Source organism: Silurus aristotelis (assembly GCF_946808225.1).
Source record: "Silurus aristotelis genome assembly, chromosome: 1".
NCBI classification, from domain to species: domain Eukaryota; kingdom Metazoa; phylum Chordata; class Actinopteri; order Siluriformes; family Siluridae; genus Silurus; species Silurus aristotelis.
This window is the reverse complement of record NC_139574.1, coordinates 14,690,291-14,710,588: the sequence shown is the minus strand read 5'-3', so window position 1 is coordinate 14,710,588 and position 20,298 is coordinate 14,690,291. Positions and strand designations below refer to the sequence as shown.

The 20,298-nt window shown below is 36.5% G+C and overlaps 2 protein-coding genes across 11 annotated transcripts in view; one reads left to right on the top strand and one right to left on the bottom strand.

Annotated features, from left to right (window-relative positions):
- Nucleotides 1-20,298, top strand: part of adgrb1a (adhesion G protein-coupled receptor B1a) — a 100,403-nt gene that overhangs the window by 3,810 nt on the left and 76,295 nt on the right. The gene's annotated exons all lie outside the window — the stretch shown is intronic.
- The window catches only part of tsnare1 (T-SNARE Domain Containing 1), a 229,432-nt gene that overhangs the window by 182,252 nt on the left and 26,882 nt on the right, over nt 1-20,298 (bottom strand). The window lies entirely within an intron of this gene.

Genomic DNA, 20,298 nt, shown 5'->3' with positions numbered 1-20,298 from the left:
CAATAGCAGAGCACATTAAAATGAAGCTGTGAAATGAAGTACAGCCCACACTACTGTCTAAACACTAATCAACAACTTCCGACTAATCAGAAATGAAAATTAAACAAGGTTGGGATATAAATGTCTATATATCACACATTATGTAGAGAGTGTAGGGACCTTAGCATACTGAAAGTGTAAGTGTAATTATACTTGACTCTGAATAATAGCTGCTATGTCTGTGAGCTAATTTGGCCACAATTAAGCGCATTGAATCTGCTAATTTTAAGGCTGACAACACTGCAGCCCCGTACAAGCAAAGGACATAGAGAATTTGTTCTCATTATACCAATTGAGCTCAGACACTCTGATGAAGCACCATGACCTTTTTGCTGAACATTTCCAGAGCTGGAACAGAGAAAGTTTGCGAATATGAGGCAGGCTTCATGATTTGTGGGTTAGAAATCCAACCGAAAGAATTTCTCAGCCTCTGGCTGTCCTCAGGCCAGCAATCAGGACTCAACTAGATTGCATTTGGTGGCTCGTTCCTCAAATTGGGGTCCTAATCAGGGTCTGTGTTTCTCTCTAATGAAGCTTTGCTGGGCTGCTGGCAGACACACAAGTGACCATGGGCATAGAATAAAGAAGGGAGGAAAGACATAAAACATTAGCTGTCCCTGTCCACGTTAAAGAAGATGGCGACTTTCCACTGTCGCACAGAGATGCTGAGATGGATGCCACACTTTCGTGCAATCTGCTCAAGCTGTTACTATGAACAAAACGTAATCCATGCTAAGAAAAGTACTGGATTTTTCCCCCTTGTTCTGCTACAGGAGAGAGAGCATACAGTAGGAAATCCTACCATGATGTGATTACATTTTCTAATCTGATTGGTAAGCAGGTGCTTCATTATTTTCTATAACAGCGGCTCAGACAACAACTTGGCTACAATTCAACGGATTTAAAGGAAGAAAACGGGTTTTTGTTTAACAACGATTTTTCAGGACAGAGAAATTTTTAATATCGTTTCATATTGTGATTTGTATCCTAATAACATCAAGAAAAAGATACCGATGAAGAAAGCAGTGCTTATAGCTGCTATAATTTAATAACCAACCTGTATGTCTGAAAACATTAAATGTATAATAGATGGAAAGGCATAAAATTGGATAAATGGATAAAAAGCATTGCCAAAAACACCATATTATTATATATATATATATATATATATATATATATATATATATATATATATATATATATATATATATATACAGAGAGAGAGAGAGAGAGAGAGAGAGAGAGAGAGAGAGAGAGAGAGAGAGAGTAATACCCCGTTTAGCACGATGGTTACGGTCCAAAACCGCCCGCGATAAACGGACGCCACCTCAAAAATGCTATTTTATGGATACAGTCCTGTACTATAGTAACATTTTACTTCATTTTATAATTAAAGCGGGGAATATATTTATATATTCATATATATATATATATATATATTCATATATACATACATATATATTGTTGCCAAATTGCTATACTTTGAGAGGAATAAAAGCAACACCTTGCTCTTATGGGCATCGAATCACTCCACTCTGTCATGGGGTAATTTAACAATAATGGCAGCTTTTTTAACATGTTTTCTGGCCATGACTGAGCGTCTTTTTGCCTGCAAGGGCATAGAGCACTAAAAATAATGCTGTGAGGCTTGTGAAGGAGAACACACCTCTATCACAGTGTTCTAATTAAGGAGTGTAACCTCATGAGAGGAAACAAAGTGGAATTCACATGTGCAGGCGCAAATTTGGTTGGAGAGACTTTCCACCTATCTTAGCTAATTGCATATGCTAAAATCAGAGTGATGCACGTCAGTGGGAACGCCACATATACAGTATATATTCTTGCTATTTGTCAGCCACAGGGTGAGTGGAAGTGCCACTGATGCTGATGGCAGATGAGATAAAGCACAGCAATGCTTCGAATGCAGCTCTTTGTTGCTCTGTGAAGCTGCCTGTTTAGCACATACAGTCGATAAGCACTGATAACTCCCTGCTATTAAAGAAATTAACATCAGCTCTGGAGACTTTTGTTCAAATCAAGTCCTAGTCCTTATTGGTGAACAAGTTCATATAGGAGTTAAGGCAGGTACAATTACATACAAATGCAACACAATTACCAGCTGCAAAGAGAAGAATTTTTACTTTATACTATACATTCTCAACTCTAATTTGACATGATGCATGTAACATTTTTCATTTAAATGTATTTTTTCTATTGTTTGCAACACGCTTGCATACACTCACACATGAACCATGTGTGACAGAGACTGATGATGGTTGTTGTTGTATTTTTACATCCATTTTCCATTAAATGGTTTCTGACCTTTTAGTTACACTTTAATTACACAGAGTCCACGTGAAAGCAGCAGAATATCCTCACTGTTATCTTTTTCACAATACAGTACATTTAATAATCTTTCCATTATCTAGTGATTCATTTTTCTGTTGTTTACAAAATGCAACTGTCTGCATTTCATCCTAGGCTGGAAATCATTTCAGTGACTCTAAATTATTACATCTTGGACTGCCTGTGCAATTTTAGCCAATAAATGAATGAAGTTTTATTTCCATTGCTCCTTGGCGTCAGTTTAAAATCAGAGTGTGTACAAAATGCAATCAAAGCATCTGTAATTTGACATGAATGAAACATAAATGTTCTTTTCACATACTCACTGCTCTGTTATGAGAACAAGGGAAGCTTTGATCTGAAGTGCATGCATAATCCTCACAATCTAACATCACTATCTGCGTTCTCTGTATAAATTCTACAGGATCTCAAAGAGTCTAAACCACTGCAGCACTTTTATGAACTTGGTCTTTGTGTTTGTGAAGCAGTTCATAGAGCCAAGAACCTACATGGTTTTATCTTGGTTCTATGATATGTCTATCTTGGAGCAAAGGTTAACATGCAAAATCTGCAACAATTCTGAGAAAGTATTTATTTGGTCTAGTTCCAGGTCTTCTGTGCATTTTTGAAAAATGTAATTGGTATGAAAATGTTGCAAAAAACAATTAAATCATTTTTGCCTAAACACTAGTCTGTTTAGCTAAGGCTAAAACTTCAAAACAAGCTGCTGGACAGTTAGCAAGATCACATTGTTGTTTATTTTCAACTGCCTAATACAGGGCTAAGCTTCATTCACACAAACAGCAACTCGCACCAACAAAGTGACTGGAAACCAATAATTTTACAGCCAGAGCTGGCAACCTAAGCAAAATTAACCATAAGTGATTAGATATGGGAGTCTCCAATGACACAAAATGTTGAGAAAAATGCAGCAACTAGCAATGGGAGCTACGGAAAGTGGTAGCTCAATACTTAATTTGTTTTACTTCTGAGCGGAATGGTTCAAATCCCAGCTCCACCAAGCTTCCACTGCTGGGTCATTGATCAAGGCCCTTAACCTTTAATTCCTCAGCTGTATGACTGCCAAGTGCCATAAATGTAAATGCAATTTCATAGAACCAATAATATAGACTTGCAGTAATATAAAAACATCAAACAATTCAGTAAATAGGTTATGTCATTAATGTCATTCTGCCACATCAGGATTTATTGTAACACATTTTCAGCATACTGTTGCTAAAATATCTAGAACAATTTGGAACATTTAGAACTAACCGCTGTAGTAATCTTTTTTGGACTTTCAATAATAGAGTTGGTGCTAGGTTTTACAAGAAAGTGCACTCATTTCCGAAGCTCATATGGTGCTTTTGTGATATTGTGCCAACTATTGTAATTGTCTCATGCTGCTCTGTGCATATTGTGGAGGAACAGATGCATGCAAATGCGTCTTGTCCACTAATTCCTCATTTTGTAACGTGGCTGTGAGAAAACAGACTTTGAAGTTGACGGGAAAAAATTCTCAGTAATCAGGCTTGGATCTTCTTGTTTACTATAAATATATGTTTTTCATGTTTTCCCTTCAACAAAAGAGAAGAAAAAGAAGAGAAGACAGTAGAAGCAGCTGTTCACTGTAATGCAGACTGTCCAATCTGGTCCTGTCAGCATTTTGAGACTTATTTGTCTGAGGCGGCTCGACCTCTTTCTTTCCATCCCATTAACTCCCAAATTCTGCACAAATGTTTTTTTTTTTTCTTTTTCTTAAGGCGATCTACAGCTGCACATAGTGTTTAGTGTGCACATTTGATGCTGTGTGCATGTGTGTGACACACTTATTGTGGCTTCCCAGAGTCCATAAAAAGTCAAAGATCCAAGCCTATCAGGTTAGAGATGTCCAATGTCTCTTCTCTCTATGTCTTTAGTATATATATATATATATATATATATATATATATATATATATATATATATATATATATATATATACATATATATACAGTATATATAGGCAGTTTGATGGATTGAGCGGGTCATCTCTCAGTAACTGACACCAAACATCTGACTGTCAGCATTCAGATAACAGCAGAGCTCTTATCCCTCTTCAGCCATATAGCAGTGCTGAGGTGATGCTGCTGTCACTGCCACTAAGAGTCTACAGACAGGACAAAGTAACAGCTTTACTTATTTTTCCTGAGGCTGTGATGTTGAGGACATGAAACTGACATATATGGATAAGCAGACTATCAGTAGTACGCTCAGGGCTCTATGAGACCCTGCTGTGACGCCAGTGTGTGAGTGAACTAACTGTTGACATTGGGTAATTATGCCCTGAAGGCCTGTTGTGCTTTATTCAGCTCTGTGATGAGCAATCGCATCAAAGCCCTACAGCTGCCTGAGCCACAGCACAGTCAGAGTTATAAAGGTTCCTACACTTAACTGTTCTTCAGTGGTGCTTTAAGAGTTGACTGGATAATTAAAGGTTCTGAGCTTCCAAAAATAAATTCTATTTCAAACTATTTCTGAGACAGAACGACTTTGCTGTATTGTATTATTCCACATCATATGTTTAAGGGACAACCAAAAATACCTCCAAGAGCTTCATATTTTTAGTGAAAAGATGGACGATAATGCGCCAAAATGAAGCTCAAGATTATTTTATTTTGTATAGACATTTGTATGAAATAAACATTTGCACAAAAATAGATTTACAAAAATCCAGATGTTCTGTAGTTCTAGATCCTTAAAGAGAAATCGTGAGGAAAAACCTCTTACACATATTGAGAGAAATCAGACACAGAATTCAACCTGATCCTAAACATGATTTTAATTGCGCATTATTATACAGTGCATCTTATCTTCAACTATGTACATTACAAGCGAGGATCTTTTATATATATTGGAATCTTCGAATCAGAATAGGAGTAATTAGTTACAGTAATTATCTGGATGAACATCTAAATGCTGAATATAGACACAGTTTAGGTTTAAAATGAAAATACATAAATACATAAATATGTCTGTGCGATCTGCTACCACCTAAGGTACACTTTTAAATCATAATAATAAAATAAATCAGGTGTTTGTGATGTGTGTTGAATTAAGTAAAAGGTTACATATAATCTTAGTTACACAACTCTAGCTAAACTGGATTTCTGCTTGTTTCCTAATGTCCTGATAAAAATAAAATATTCGGTATTTGAGGAAACCAAAAAACAATCACAATTTAAATACAAAGAATAGTACAGTCATAAAGGTTTGTGTTTTACATTGAATGAGGAATTGATTGTATGGCTATTTACTGTTGCTATTATATTTCAACACAGTTTTTTGTACACTACTGAGGAAGTGTAACATGGCCTAAAAACTTGTTACTTTAGAAAAGATCACAGTGTTTCCCCGTTTTATCTGCTGCTGCAGGTCTGAAGTGAACACATATCCTCACTTATTTTATGTGTTTATGTATGTTGATTCATGCCTGTGTATGGAGACATTAATGTCTGTTAGCTCAGTGATGCCTCATGTAAATTCCCCCTATTGATTTCTATTAGATATGGATTTCCCACTCTTTGCGAAGCGGCAAGCTAAAATAAGCTGTGTTTGGTAGGTTGGACTTGTGTAAATCTGCCTGTGACATTTTGATAGCCGACAAGTGTGCAGAGGAGAAGCAAATATCATTAGAGGAGGACAGGATTAAAAACTGTCACTCAGCATCACCATTATCAGCCAAAGCAGCACGCCAGGCTCAGTGTTGTGGGTTGGAGAGAGAGAGAGAGAGAGAGAGAGAGAGAGAGAGAGAGAGAGAGAGAGAGAGAGAGAGAGAGAGAGAGAATTTAGAGGGAGAAAGTGATGAACCCATGGGCTCATAAGTCAGGTTCTCTTTTGTTAAACAGCAAGTCATAAATATTTCAGCCGTCATGGCAAAGTGTGGACAGATGTTCCCATCCGCATGTTAATGAAGGCAGAGGCGAGCAGCCCGTGCTCAATAGCTCCCTTCATTTCAGCTTTCCCAGAGATTCTCTACCCTCTATCTCATTCCCACATGCTCTTAGCCTCCCTCGCACTCTCACATCTCTCTTCCTCTCTCTCCCACACTCTGATTCTCAGTCCCTCTTTCTGTGTCCCCCTGACTCCCACAGCACTCGCACTGAGCTGGCATTGTGCACCCAGCGCCCCCACACACATAAACACACTCAAACACTTGTTTTCTTCCGAGCTGCAGTGAGGTCAGTGGGCTACAGTGTCTCTTGCCTTGTTCAGGGAAAGACAGGTGCTTGAAGGAGGCCAGCAGGACTGTTATGATTGAGAGTGAGGTCAAGTGAAGGTGAGTTTATGATCAACAGTGTCGCCTTAGGGTTCTTACGCTAACGTATTACTTTCAAGTACTGACGTTAACACCAGTGAAACAGTACAAGAATCATAGCTGAGGTAATCCGCTGCAGTGGCAGTATGTTCGTTGTCTCTGCTGCATTTTCCAAATGAGGGGGAAGAGTAGAATGTCTTCAGTGAAACTGATTGGCCAGGACAGTTTAAATGTACATGGGGTAAAGAGATGCTCCAAATTTTAAGATGCAGTGAATAGCATATACTGTATGTAGTAATCATAGACTAGATTTTTTTAAATGTTCCTTTATTAAGAACAAAATACAGAAAAAAACTGTTAATTTCGAAACTCATTTATAACAGAAGTCTGAGGGTGGTTTTGGAATTAAAACACCTTTGTCATCACATTGTGATGTATTTCTTTGTGATTGTGATTGTGAAGAGGTAGGAAAAGAGATTTATCAAGACTCTTCTCTGTTGTGGCATCGAGGTGAAATGAACTTCCACAAGATGCTAAATCATCGGCTATCTTCAAGTGACGGGTGAAGACATACCTGAAACACTTAAACTAGCACTTATTTTTTTACCTGTTTGTTTTTGTTATTGTTTATAAAATAACACGTGCTATAATTTCTTTTAAATAAATGAATAATGAATGAATCTATAGAACCAGTGTTGATTTATTAATTGATAGAGACTCTAAGCACTTTTTTATATGTCACTCCGGATAAGGGTGCCTGCTAAATGGTGTAAATGTAAATGTCAATGTAAAGAAATTGCCATATTTAAGTGGGTGTAATATAAGTGAAAACCAATGGACTGGGTTGTCAGCCCACATCTACACGTAGTTAGGGTTGCTCCTTGCTAGTTTCACTTTGTTTTAAACACTTGCTCAAGTGTTGCAAGTTGACATCCTGATCATCAGAATTTGTATAAAGGTTGAAAAAGCCTCTTTAAACCGTCTTCTGTGTTTTTTGATACAAATGAATCATGCCTAGAAAAACAGTTTTGATTTTGATTTGACATTTTATTTTGTCTGTAAATTCAACCACTCTGTTTCAGAGAGAAACATTTTTTTTTGGATATGTTCTACTTTGTAACATGTGGCAAGAGGCTAGCATTTGTAAATATCATTTATGAGCTTTATTGGTACAAATACAAGAATCATAATTCAAGTCCATAGCAGGGGTCAAACCACAGACAGGGATCATCAAGAAAGGATAATATAATAATTCCTGACAAAACACAGTTAAGATTGAAAACCAAATTGAATGTGACAACAAGAAACCAAGTCACAGGTTTAATCAATTTCACGACAGGACATACATAGAAAAACTAATCAAAGACTATCACGTAACAGATGAACACAATGTGATAACAAACCAATGATTGGGCAACGGCAGAGACAGGACTAAAACAATACCAAAATCTGGTACCAGTTTCCCCATGGTGTAGTTGATTTGTGGAGGTGAGAACACCGCATCGTCTAGACCGTTTGAGCGAGGTGATCTTAGTACAGATCCAACTGAACTCGTGACATTTCTGAAGATCTGAGTTTCTAAATTGAGCCAAAAGAGGCGTAAATGGAACCTATTGACAGAGCTGCGGAAATATGTGTTCTAGAGAGCTGGACTGGCAAAAAAACAGAAAGATAAATATGTATGTGATAAATAAAATGTTTTAAAATAGTAACTTTCTAGTATTTTGAGTGGGCCTTCTTGAACATTTATTTATTAGTAAGTTTTTTCCCTCAAGAACAATGAATGAGTTTTATGATGCTTGTTTTTGTTGTTTTGCTTTTGTTTTATTTAATTTCAGTTTTTTGTACAGTAAGAAAACAAATCAAACCGAATAGCCAACAACCCAAAAGTGTTAATTGTGAATGCCAAAAAATAAAAAATCACTAATAATCTGGTGTTTTTTTTTTTTTTATGTAGTTCTTTATTCACTGTTCATTTCATTTTAACGGGGGTTAACTAAAGCACAGCACTACAAACTAGAGACTGTTCCAGACTTCTGTGCAAATGACATTGGTGTATCCTTATTTTACCAGCATTACCATGTTTTACAGATGTATGGTATATTTTGGTATAAATTGGTGCCATAGATATCTTCTCTTATCTCCTCATGCAGATGTCAGACGTTCAAAATAGGCGAAGCCAACAGGCTACAAATGACAGTAAAGTCATGGGAGGAATTAAATGGAGGAATTGAACAGATCCTTGTGCTGTGTGTATGATTAAGGCAACTAAAGGGAAGTGAAAACTCAAAAGTCGCTCTCTGTCTAACTATTACTGTTATCCAAATATACTGGTCATGGAGTTACTTGCCGGAAGTTAAATAGCACATTGTTTTGGTGCTAGTGACAATGCAAGTTTTTCATTGAGCAAATATTCTATATGATTTTGCATGTATATTTTTTTCTGGAGGGTAATGCTCTTTTCTCTTTATGAACGCCGGCGTTGTGATTGCAGTGTAATTTGCGTATAACTTGGCATTGTTTTCTTGGCCTGACTAGCAATTTACCGTGCGCTTACAGTGATTCTCCTAAATGAGTCCATCTTATGTACTCTGGATAAAAGAGGTTACTGCGGCAGAATACAATACCCCGGAGTCCTAATCCGTTCCTCTGTGCCTTTAAAATGAAACGAGCTGCCTGGCTCATTTGATCTGAATGCGATATGGCTTGATTTGATTTGCTATCCAATACAATTCCCCTCTCATATGTATATGATTGTGCATTGGCACAAAGCCCTCATTATCTGTGCTATTATTTGTGATAGAGAGGAAGGGACGTTTTGACAGTCTCTCTGCCATCTGCAACATCTCCTTTGCGAGACATTTGAATTATGAGCGATTAGCCATTTCATCTTCAGAGTTCTGCCCAAGACACACACACACACACACACACACACACACACACACTCCGAGAACACACACTCCGAGAACACACACACACACACACACGTTCTTGGCAGCAGACGAAAAAGGAAGCTAAAGGTCTTTTTTTTAAGGGCCTCTGCTTTCCAAAGGCCGGTATCTAAACTCCCCTGCAATGAATTTGTCATTAACACCTCATAAAAATGTTGGCAGTGCCACTTCTGTAATCTGCTTTGTGCTCTAGCACAATAATACAAATTACAAACAGATTTCGCTGGCGTGAAACCCAAATTAGGCTTGTATTAAATGTAACAGTCATATTATGCAGGAGGTAATTGCTTTCATTCACATTGCTTTCATGCGACGACGTTGCTGAGTATCACGAGACAAATGGATGGAAAAGCTGAGCACAGATGCTGGACAAAACCAGGTGGATATACAGTGCAACCTCGACACTCGTGGGGGTTACGTTCTATGACCTGTCATGAGTAACAAAAAATCGCGAGGTTTTGACTCTCTTTTTTTGATGGTTCCTTTTTCAAGGGGAATTGTACATGTACTGTACTGTAAACTCAACAAAAATTGTGAAGTACTTGTCAGAAATGTTTTATTTACTTTTTAAATGAATAATACAAAAATTAAATAGTTTTTCAAACATTTTTATAAGTGTTTTGAAATGTTACTCCGACCTTTCGAGCCACTTGCGGCGTCTCGCGAACTATCAGATTTTCCACGAGTTACTCTTAGTCCGGTTCCAAATGAAAAGTCGCAAACTATCGAAGTCGCGAGTGTCAAGGTCACGAGTATCGAGGTTCCACTGAATTCACTTAATTCACTGTTTCTTTACTTTTGTAATCAATTATTCAAAGAATTGGATATGGTGTAAGAGCTGTTTGTTTTTCATGAAGTGTCTAACCAAAGCTTTAAGAGAGATTAAAAGAGAATTTGAAGTGAGTAGCATGAAAAAATCAACAACAATTTCTACACTTGAAGAAAAAAATTTTAATAAAAAAAAAATATATATATATATATATATATAATAACAACAACAACAACATTAATAGTAATTGTAGTAGTAGTAATAGTATTTGGAATGTTGCTTTCTATTACAATGTCATTCTCAATGCAGCATGACATTTTACACTTTTTTACACAAAATCCCAAATATTTTTTATTTTGTCCATAACTATGATGAATGTGTATGAGTTTTTTAACTGAATTGTATTGTTAAAATATAAAATTGTTAAAATAATTTTATTTTAAAATAAACATTTTAAACATTCTTTCAATATATTTTAGATCTGAATTTTGATTCCTATTTTAGGAACTATATATTTTACTTTGTTTTGTTTTTTTTTTTTACTCCAGGCATTCTTACTCATGTACAATCCAATTAATTTTTAGAATAAGTGATTGTTAAAAAAGTCCAATTCATAATTATTTTTAGTAGTTTAAAACATCCAAGGAATTGTGATATATTTTTGTGCACTGATGTTTTAAACTGATTGCAACACTACCAAACATAGTAGGGCTGAAAATATGATTATAAATAACAAAACAAAAAAATTTTTACAAATGTAATCACTTTTGAACATTTCTTACAAGATGAGTAACAAACATCATTGACTGAAACAATCTACATAACTCTCTTTAGCACATGTATGCCTCATGCCACTGTTGCAGAAGTGTGATAATGTAAAAGACTTGCAAGAGACCATGTCCCACTGCTACATCCTTAGCTTCATCCATTTCAGGAGACAGTTAGATGACTAATTGAAATTAGTGTCAGGTAAACAACCGTCTGGACTCTTGATAACAGCGTAAAAACAAACAGATCTGGGCTGGATGTGTTGAGGGAAAGGGTGCGTGCAGACACAGCCTGCTTCATCATTTTAGAAACAGATGTGAAGCGCTCTCTCCTCTCCACCAGCCGGTCTGCCTAACTCTTCCTCTTCTCCCTTGCTATGTCATTCAATGCCATAGCTCTCTCTCTCTCTCTCTCTCTCTCTCTCTCTCTCTCTCTCTCTCTCTCTCTCTCTCTCTCTCTCTCTCCCTCTCTCTCTCTCTCTCTCTCTCTCTCTCGTTCTCTCTCACTCTCTGTTGTTCAATAATTGCTGCAACTACTGAGAAGATGCTCTTTTGATTGTTCTCCTCAAGCACTAAGTCAGACTTCATCATTATCTACTCCACATAGTCAAAATGCATGCAGTGTATAAAAAAATAAAAGGTTTGAGGAAACAGGTCCAACTGTCTGGCCACATGTCTGCTCTGATCACAGGGAAGCTTGTACAGTTTAGCTCTCTTTATTCTTAAGTCAGAATCTTTAAATATAAATTTCAAAAGTCTGCAAATGTAAATATACCTTTTTTTGTAAAACTTACGATTTTAGACATGTAACGGAGATGGACAGTAAAACAGAAGGTATCATTCTAAATAAAGAGACCTGTATGGACAGTGTAAAAAAGCACACGTATCTTTCTTCGATAATGTTTGTATCATCTTATTTTAGGCTATTAGTAAAACAGCTGACCTTTTACATGTACAAGCTATGTAACAGTCATGTCAGACAAAGAAATGTCTTTCCCTATATCTCTACTGAGTAAAATAACAGGAAAAGTCCGTAGTCTGAAAAACTAAAACATTCGTTCAAAGAAAATGCAGCAATTACATATCTTGTTTATATTAGTAATCCTGTTGTCTACAAAGGCTAGATATGGTTTAAGGTTGAATGTTTGAATGATTAATACAGTTTTATTTCTACACTGGTTTTTTTATAGTATTATATAACAAATATAGACGTTATACAAAAATCCTGAGGTAGATTTAAGACCCTGAATGAGAAAACCAGAATCAAAACTGGCAAAGAAAAGAAAAACTTCCTGAGACAACATGAGAAAGAAACCTTCAGAGATTTATACTTGGTTTTGTTCTAGAAACTTTGTTTCGTGGTATGAGAAATGAAGCACTCATTCAAAACAAAATGCAGCAATTTAACATCTTAACCACGTGTTCTATTAAAGCTGTTTATTCAGCCACAATTTCCTTAGTAAAGTTCAGATGCTGATGTAGGGTGAGGAGGCCTGGGGTGTAGTCAGCATTCCAAGTCATCCCAAAGGTGTTCAATATGGTTGAGGTTAAAAAAAACCTCCAGGAAAAGGTTTGGCTCTCATATTTCATGTGGTACTCTGTTTGGTCATTTTATCCTTCAAACTATAGGAGCAGTTTTTTTAAAGCAGCACACTGGATACCATAAATGCAATTAATTATTAATATGATAATCACAGCAAAGGAGACTTTATGATTAGAAAAGCAGGTAGAAGATGTGAAGATATGTTATTACTGTGATTGGAGGAAAACCCAATCTTTAGGGTATCCTCATGTAAAAACCACTGCAGCAGAAAGTGAGTCATAAATGTAAAAGCACCAAGCAGAAGAAGTACCAGGGTGAATCAGGCAGGTCCTGAGGGTGAGATGAGCTTTAGAAGAATCAGGTACTAGCATCACATCCGGAAGCAGGAGAACACATCCAGCACAAAAAAATGAGAACGAGAGAACAGATTATTAGGCATGCTCTTGCCCTGCAGTGGTTTAGGGGGTGTGTATTGTGATCAGAGTGCAAACACAGACTTCAGCTAGAAAGCTTGAGCCAGAAGGTAACACCATTCTTTATTTTAGGATACTATAAGAGATTTTATTTCTGTCCACGTACTGAGGTGAAAGTAACCCAATTTTTACCCGTTTTAGCACTTTTTATTGGTCAGGAAAAATTATATTTATAAATAATCAAAAATGTATATAGTAAGCAGAATGATGAAACAGGAATAATTGGCCCTGATTTTCAATGGGTGTAGAAAGGAAGTTGCTGTAGTAATACATTTTCTACCAAAAAGTAAATAATTGATCAAGTGTCTAAAAGTCTAAAGTGGTCATTAATTTAGGTTTGATTTATTTCCTCTGGGATGTGAAGCATTAGGGTTGCCTTTGAGTTTTTTTTTTAAATCCTTGGCATAAAATCATTGGCGCCAGCTGATTGTCAGTACGATAATGTACATACTTCCCCCCACACACACACTTTTCTAATTGTCTAATGCTATTCAAGACTGTTTGCTAAATCTATCCAGTTTCATTGTGAAGTAAATCTTTCCACCTCCTCGAATATTAGCACCTCCATAATTTTCTCGTTGGACATTCCTGTCACCTTTGCAAGGCAGAATTGAACTTACTTCAGCGCTAATATTAGGAGAGGGAGACCATTTGTAATTTAATATGGTAGATGAAAGAGCTTTGCTAAGCAGAACATGAATTTTCCTTTCCTCTTTGTGTCATTTTTATTTTTTTTATTTCTTAATTACTAGACTTTTTGGAATTTCTGTTGCACCTCTTGGCAGTTTGCTATTATCCATCTCAACGTTACACATAGCCCAAGAAATGTTACTGAGTTTCCCAGATGTGTGTGAGTGACACAAATTCAGATAAATGATTAATATCTGACCCTTATAGGAACATAGCATTAGCAAAACCGCAGTGGCTTCAGGACATTCTCTTTCTGTCCCATAAATCTAAACTACCTTCTATTAAATTCAGCATCATTGGCAATCATGGTATAGCAGAATCCTTCAAAAATATACCGCTTGTCAAATTATATATTTTTTTGCCCTTTTTATGAAATCTGCAAGTGATGTTCCAGTTGTAACCCATAAAACACCATAGAGCAATACAGCAGGTATATGGAGAGAGAGAGAGAGAGAGAGAGAGAGAGAGAGAGAGAGAGAGAGAGAGAGAGAGAGAGAGAGAGAGAGAGAGAGAGAGAGAGCGGTGGGGGGGACTGTGCTGAAAGTAAAACACTAGCATATTCAGCCTGACTTTAACCTTGTCACACTGCTCTACTAGAACTGAAACAATTTAAGCACAAACTTGTATAAAATTCTGCAGGAGGCATAGCAGAACATTGCTGAAAAAAAACACCTGTCCATATGCCCTTATGTAAGTACAGTGTAAGTTCAGTTTTCTTGTCAGTTTCTAGAGAGAAGAGAGATAAAGAAAAGAGATATAACATACCTAAATTCAGTTAAAAAAAAAAACAGTCAGCTAACAAACTTCATGCTGAGTTAATTTAGGATTGTGCATGTTCATAATGAACATTACAAGCACACTCATCACTCAAGTCTTGATCACTCAAGTCAAGTCTGTGTGATCAATTATAGCTTGCAGCTAAGAACAACTGTATGTAAATTGTTTCAGCAGCAGGACAAAATTATGCATTTATGAATCATACAAAGACTGTCATATATGTAACTTGCTCACTCCTAGTTTTTACTGAGCATTTAGAATTTAATGAAGAGAGCGAAAGAGAAGAGAAGAGAAGAGAAGAGAAGAGAAGAGAAGAGAAGAGAAGAGAAGAGAAGAGACGAGAAGAGAAGAGAAGAGAAGAGAGCTGAGCGGAAGAGAAGAGAGCTGAGCGGAAGAGAAGAGAGCTGAGCGGAAGAGAAGAGAAGAGAAGAGAAGAGAAGAGAAGAGAAGAGAAGAGAAGAGAAGAGAAGAGAAGAGAAGAGAAGAGAAGAGAAAGCGACATTTATCTATCGTACAGTGTATATTACAGCACTGCCAAATTCACATCTTCATTTGTTTATATATCTTGTTAGGAAGTTGGGGTCAGAGCACAGGGTCAGCCATAATAAAGCACCCCTGGGGCAGAAAAGGTTAAGGGACAAAAAGTGGCAGCTTGGTGGTATTTGAACCTTTGACCTTTTAATCGATAACCCAATTGTTGATCCACCACTGTATACAGACTATTTTCAAAGTATTTATTTATTTAACATACAGTCAACCCCTAATAATATGCAATTCGGAACTCGCAGCTGGGAAAATCTGCGGGTTCTCATTTGGAAACTAACTAACAGCAAGTTAATCTCAAGGAATCCGCAGCAGGAACGAATGTTCAGGAACGTAAAACAATAACATTTTAACTTTGTCTACACTAACAAATTCCATAAAATAAAAAAAATTTATTATTGTATTAAAGTGACTTAATGTCTAGATGAATTCACTAAGGTACTATAGGGGCTGAGGGGAGTGCGTCCAAAACTGACAGATTTTCAGAACTTTTCTAAGACGTATAACAATAAGCGAGTTCCGGGGGACCACTGGATGGATGGATGGATGGATGGATGGATGGATGGATGGATGGATGGATGGATGGATGGATGGATGGATGGATGGATGGATGGATGGATGGATCAGGGACAGGTAGGCTTTGCTTTATATTTTGTGATTAATAATCACAAAATATATCAATAAGGCAAGCAGTATAGAACATACTTTATTAGTTATCATTTTGAAATGAAAATAATTTAAAGAGCTATATTTATACAATGAAAGGTTTTTTTTCATGCTGGATTTCAGGATCATTAGCCTAATTATCTAATTAAAGCAGGTGAAGAAGTCAAACTTACATTTTTTGACCTGTAATTTCACCAAAACTGCAGAAACAACATTATGAATTTAAGAAATTATACAAGTATTAACAAATTGTGCCCAGTCTTAACTTCCATTACATTTCAGAGGAATTATTTCTTGCAAATCATCATCATCTGAATTCAGAGGTGGTGGTGATATGTGATGGTGATACAGTCATTACACTGGGTGGCTATTGTAATTAAATTGATAATGAAATCACTCCAAGTGCTCATGCAGTTTTGTTTATTTATTCATTATTCTGCATACTCAGAGCACACCGATTCATCTTTTGTTTCCTAGCCAAGCTGCTGAAATGGTTTCAAGTCAAATTATATACAGAATCCTTTCTGGCATGTGTTCCTGCTAAAAAGTAAGCAAATCTTCATTAAGATGGTGCATGTCCACAATCTGTGTATACTATATATAACAATTTTCTTTTTAGTTGCTCGGCAACTCTCAGTCACACAAAGCAACACTTCATTGACTTTTGACCTGAAGATAGATTTTCAATCAGATATATTTCACTGCTCAATACATCATCCTCATATTATAATCAGCAGATCACACATCATTGTAATCTCTGCCATTAGCCAATATTGGAGGTGTGTACTTTGTTTTAATAAGACAAACAGAAAATAATGTCTACAAGACATGAATTCTCTACATCATACATTAGATAAAGAGTGTTAAACTGTAAAGCATGTGGTGAAAGGAGAAAGTAGCCGCTTCAAAGTTCATGACCCTTAAACAGGAATATGAAGTGCTGGGTATGGCAGCATATAATAATGTATTTTGCAGTCGTTTGCCTCGGAGCGAGAGCAGTTTCTGAGTTGATGAAAAAGCTCGGCATTTAGCACAGTAAACACATTCATCATCAGAGACAGATAATTATCTCTTTAATTCCAGAGCCATGTGAGGCCTCCCGTGCTGGTTGTCATATACGTTAAAGTGTAGATAGAGGAGAATGTGAATAGTCTTGAATGAGGATAAGCCGCTTGTTGCTTTCCATTTTCTCAAATAACCTTGTTTACTGGGTTTGTCATTTATGCTTTTCATTTGTTGAACTGAAAAAAGAATGACATCATGTCGAGTAAGAAATATGATGAATGAGAGACATGAAGCATACCCAAGAGAGGAAGCAGTCACATGTGTTATGTAGTGTCTTTGTCCCCCTTACCTATGCTCTTGATCTTTCTCCTTCTGTCTCTCTGACTCTCTGAGTAAGGGCTTTGATTGCTGTTGTTTTTTACATAAAAGCTAACAGCAGCCACTATTAATGGAAGCAGCAGCAAAATGTACTGAAAATCCAGATGACTCCTTCTCATAGATTCCAAAAGCACAGTTCTCAGCATCCCACACCTGCTTAGTAAAGGATAACTGACCCAACTGACCAATTATTAATATAATAAATTATAATACTACTAAAGAAATTGTAAAATCTCCTGTAATTTCACCCTAGCATCACGTCAGTCATCATTATGAACGCAGAGAGAGCTTAGGATCGTCATCTCATTACAGTGACTGTGCTATTGCTAAGAGATCCGGAGAAGGCTGTGGTGACTAACATCCTGGGAATGTGTGTATGACTCAACGTAGCACCTGCCTACTGATCCCACTTTGTTACAGCTTAGATTCTTCACAGCCTTTGTATACGTAACTGCAGAGTCATTTAGATGGTCCCACGCCATCAACTGGGAAATGTACTTTTCCAACTTTTTTTAGTTTCTTTCTATGTCATGCTTGAACAATTGTTTTGGCTTTTGGGTAATATTAAATATTGAGACAATATTTATTATTTTACCATATCATCTCTGCAAAGTCAATGGAATTATTTTTTCCACATTAAGGAGATTGGAAATTTTGAAGATCTTGATTATGATTAATGTTTTAATAATAATTAAAAAAAAACACAGGCTGTACTTAACTAAGTTCTGTTTTTTAAATGTCCAAATAATTAGGATGGAATGCATATTCTTAAACAAGTATTAAACTTGGAGGCAATAAATTGCATATTAATAATTTTGAAATTATTGAACTTGAGACCCTGACTAAATGTCCCTTTAGTAGTTTTGAGAGGTGCTTTAGAAAGGCAAACAGCATTCAATGTGTAAATGTGTTTACTTAGATTTAGAAAACATAATTTACCCATACAGTTACATGATTAGACATGCATACATATTTATTAGAATTTCTAACGAGCATATAAGAAACTGTAAACATACAGTAACATGCATGTGAATTGTGCTATGATTTGTAATCCAGTTATATTGTTATATCTAGTAAAATGGAAAATGTTGAATTTAATAAATGTTCTACTACTAATTTTAGTAACATCAGGTCTGTCTGACTGGAAGCTTATCCATTTATGCAGTTTAGTTGAACTGTGTAAATTCAGCACCACGGAGAGCGACTAAATATCCTGGTTGACATTAAGGTTTATATTTAACAAGTATACATTTCCATATAAATACCCAATTTCAGTTAAGAAAATGTAAAATTTTTATTAATTCTTGATCTAACTGTTACAAGATCTTATTATAATCATTAGTTATAAAGGCTTTAACCAAAGGTTTTAACATTTGAATTTTTCTTTCTGAAACACTGTAATATTTAGTGCTATTATATGCCAATTTTGATAAAAAAAAAATGTACTGTAGAGATTAATAGTTTGTACTGAGATTTTTTCACAGTTTAAAGGGCAATAGGCAATTCAATTATTTATCCAAAATCTTAAAAATGTAACAATCCAAATTCTTGTATTTTGAAATTCTCCATTTAGTAGCAATGGATTGATTTTATTTTACCTTCAGAATATGAATAGGGGTTTGTTTAAATACATAGGAGCTACCTGGGTGTCCTTAAGAACTTCTCCTTAGATGCTGGGAATGGAAACCTAATAAGGTGTCAAACATAAAGTGGAATTCTCTGTCAATATCACTGCCCAAACAGGCATATTACTTTGCATCCCATCATTTGCCCAACACTGATGGGGCCTATTAATCAGGCAGTACTCACATCTACTCACTCACATGGTTTTCTGCAAAGCATGAAGAAATGGATTAGGTGAGTAAATGTGCTTGGTCTGCTGTTCATTGATATACACCCTGGTGTCATAATAATACAAGCATCATACAGTAGTGATAGCTTGCCTAGTGCATTAGATGATAGCAGAAGCCACTGGGCTGAAGAGGCTAAATAGATTCTGCCTTAAGCTAAAAATCACATTATTTGCAGTTACTGGTTTTGACAGAGTTTACAGATGCCAAGGGGGTTAGGTCTGTGGAATCTTGGTGCTATCGCTAATTCTACGTTATCCCTGAGATTAAAAAAAGTAGCTACAGCTATACTCTTGTGATGTCTTTGCTTTTAAAACTCTGCTGCCCATGAAAAGTACAAGGTAGTTTTCTTTCAGCCATTTATTTACCTCAAAGCCTCCAGAGTGCATTCACAGAACACAGAGAAGTGCATGGCAGTGTGGGAGCATTCATGTGATGCTGAGTGCTGGAAGTCATGCTTTTATGCCAGAACGCTGCCTCCTGGGAAACATGGCTTCTCAGGAAATGAGACAAGCCAAACAGCTATGTTGATGCTCAGTGCAGCCCCCCTTTCCTAATGTTGGGTGCATGCCACTGGACACTTGCCTCTGTTTCCAGGGGAATCATGGCCTTCTATCTGCAGTAAAACAGTATCTGCTTAGTTTAGTGCTCGTTGGTTCCACTTTATGTAGAGAACATAAATGAAATAAATCCGATAGATAACCAGCAAGTAATTTTATCTACTGATCACTGAAGCATTGTACTTCTGAAACACCTACTGTAGGGTCTCTTTCTTATTCTCATCCCACATTGTTCCTTTCTTATTAAATATATACACAGCTGGATAATGCAGATGGGTTCTACTCATTTTAATCCATACTGGGGAAAAAGAGGAGAAAAATAGAGCTTTTAGCAAATGCTTATTAATCCAGAATAGAATCCCACATGGTGTGTGATTGCAGTGGCTCCTCAGTTCTTACAGTTGTTTTGGCAGCGTGTTTCCGTTTGCACAAAATAAATGCCTTCTGTTTGGCCTCCTCTATATTCACTGCTAGAATATCTTCCATTAAATATACCAGAGTTGTACCCAGTATATGCTGCTGGAGTTATTGAATTATCTGTGGGAGTGGTGACAGACAGGCATGAAGAGTTGGTACATTTGCTTTTAGCTTAATGATTCACTAAGATTGAGGCTATTGATCATTTTGCCAAGCGGCAAATGCAG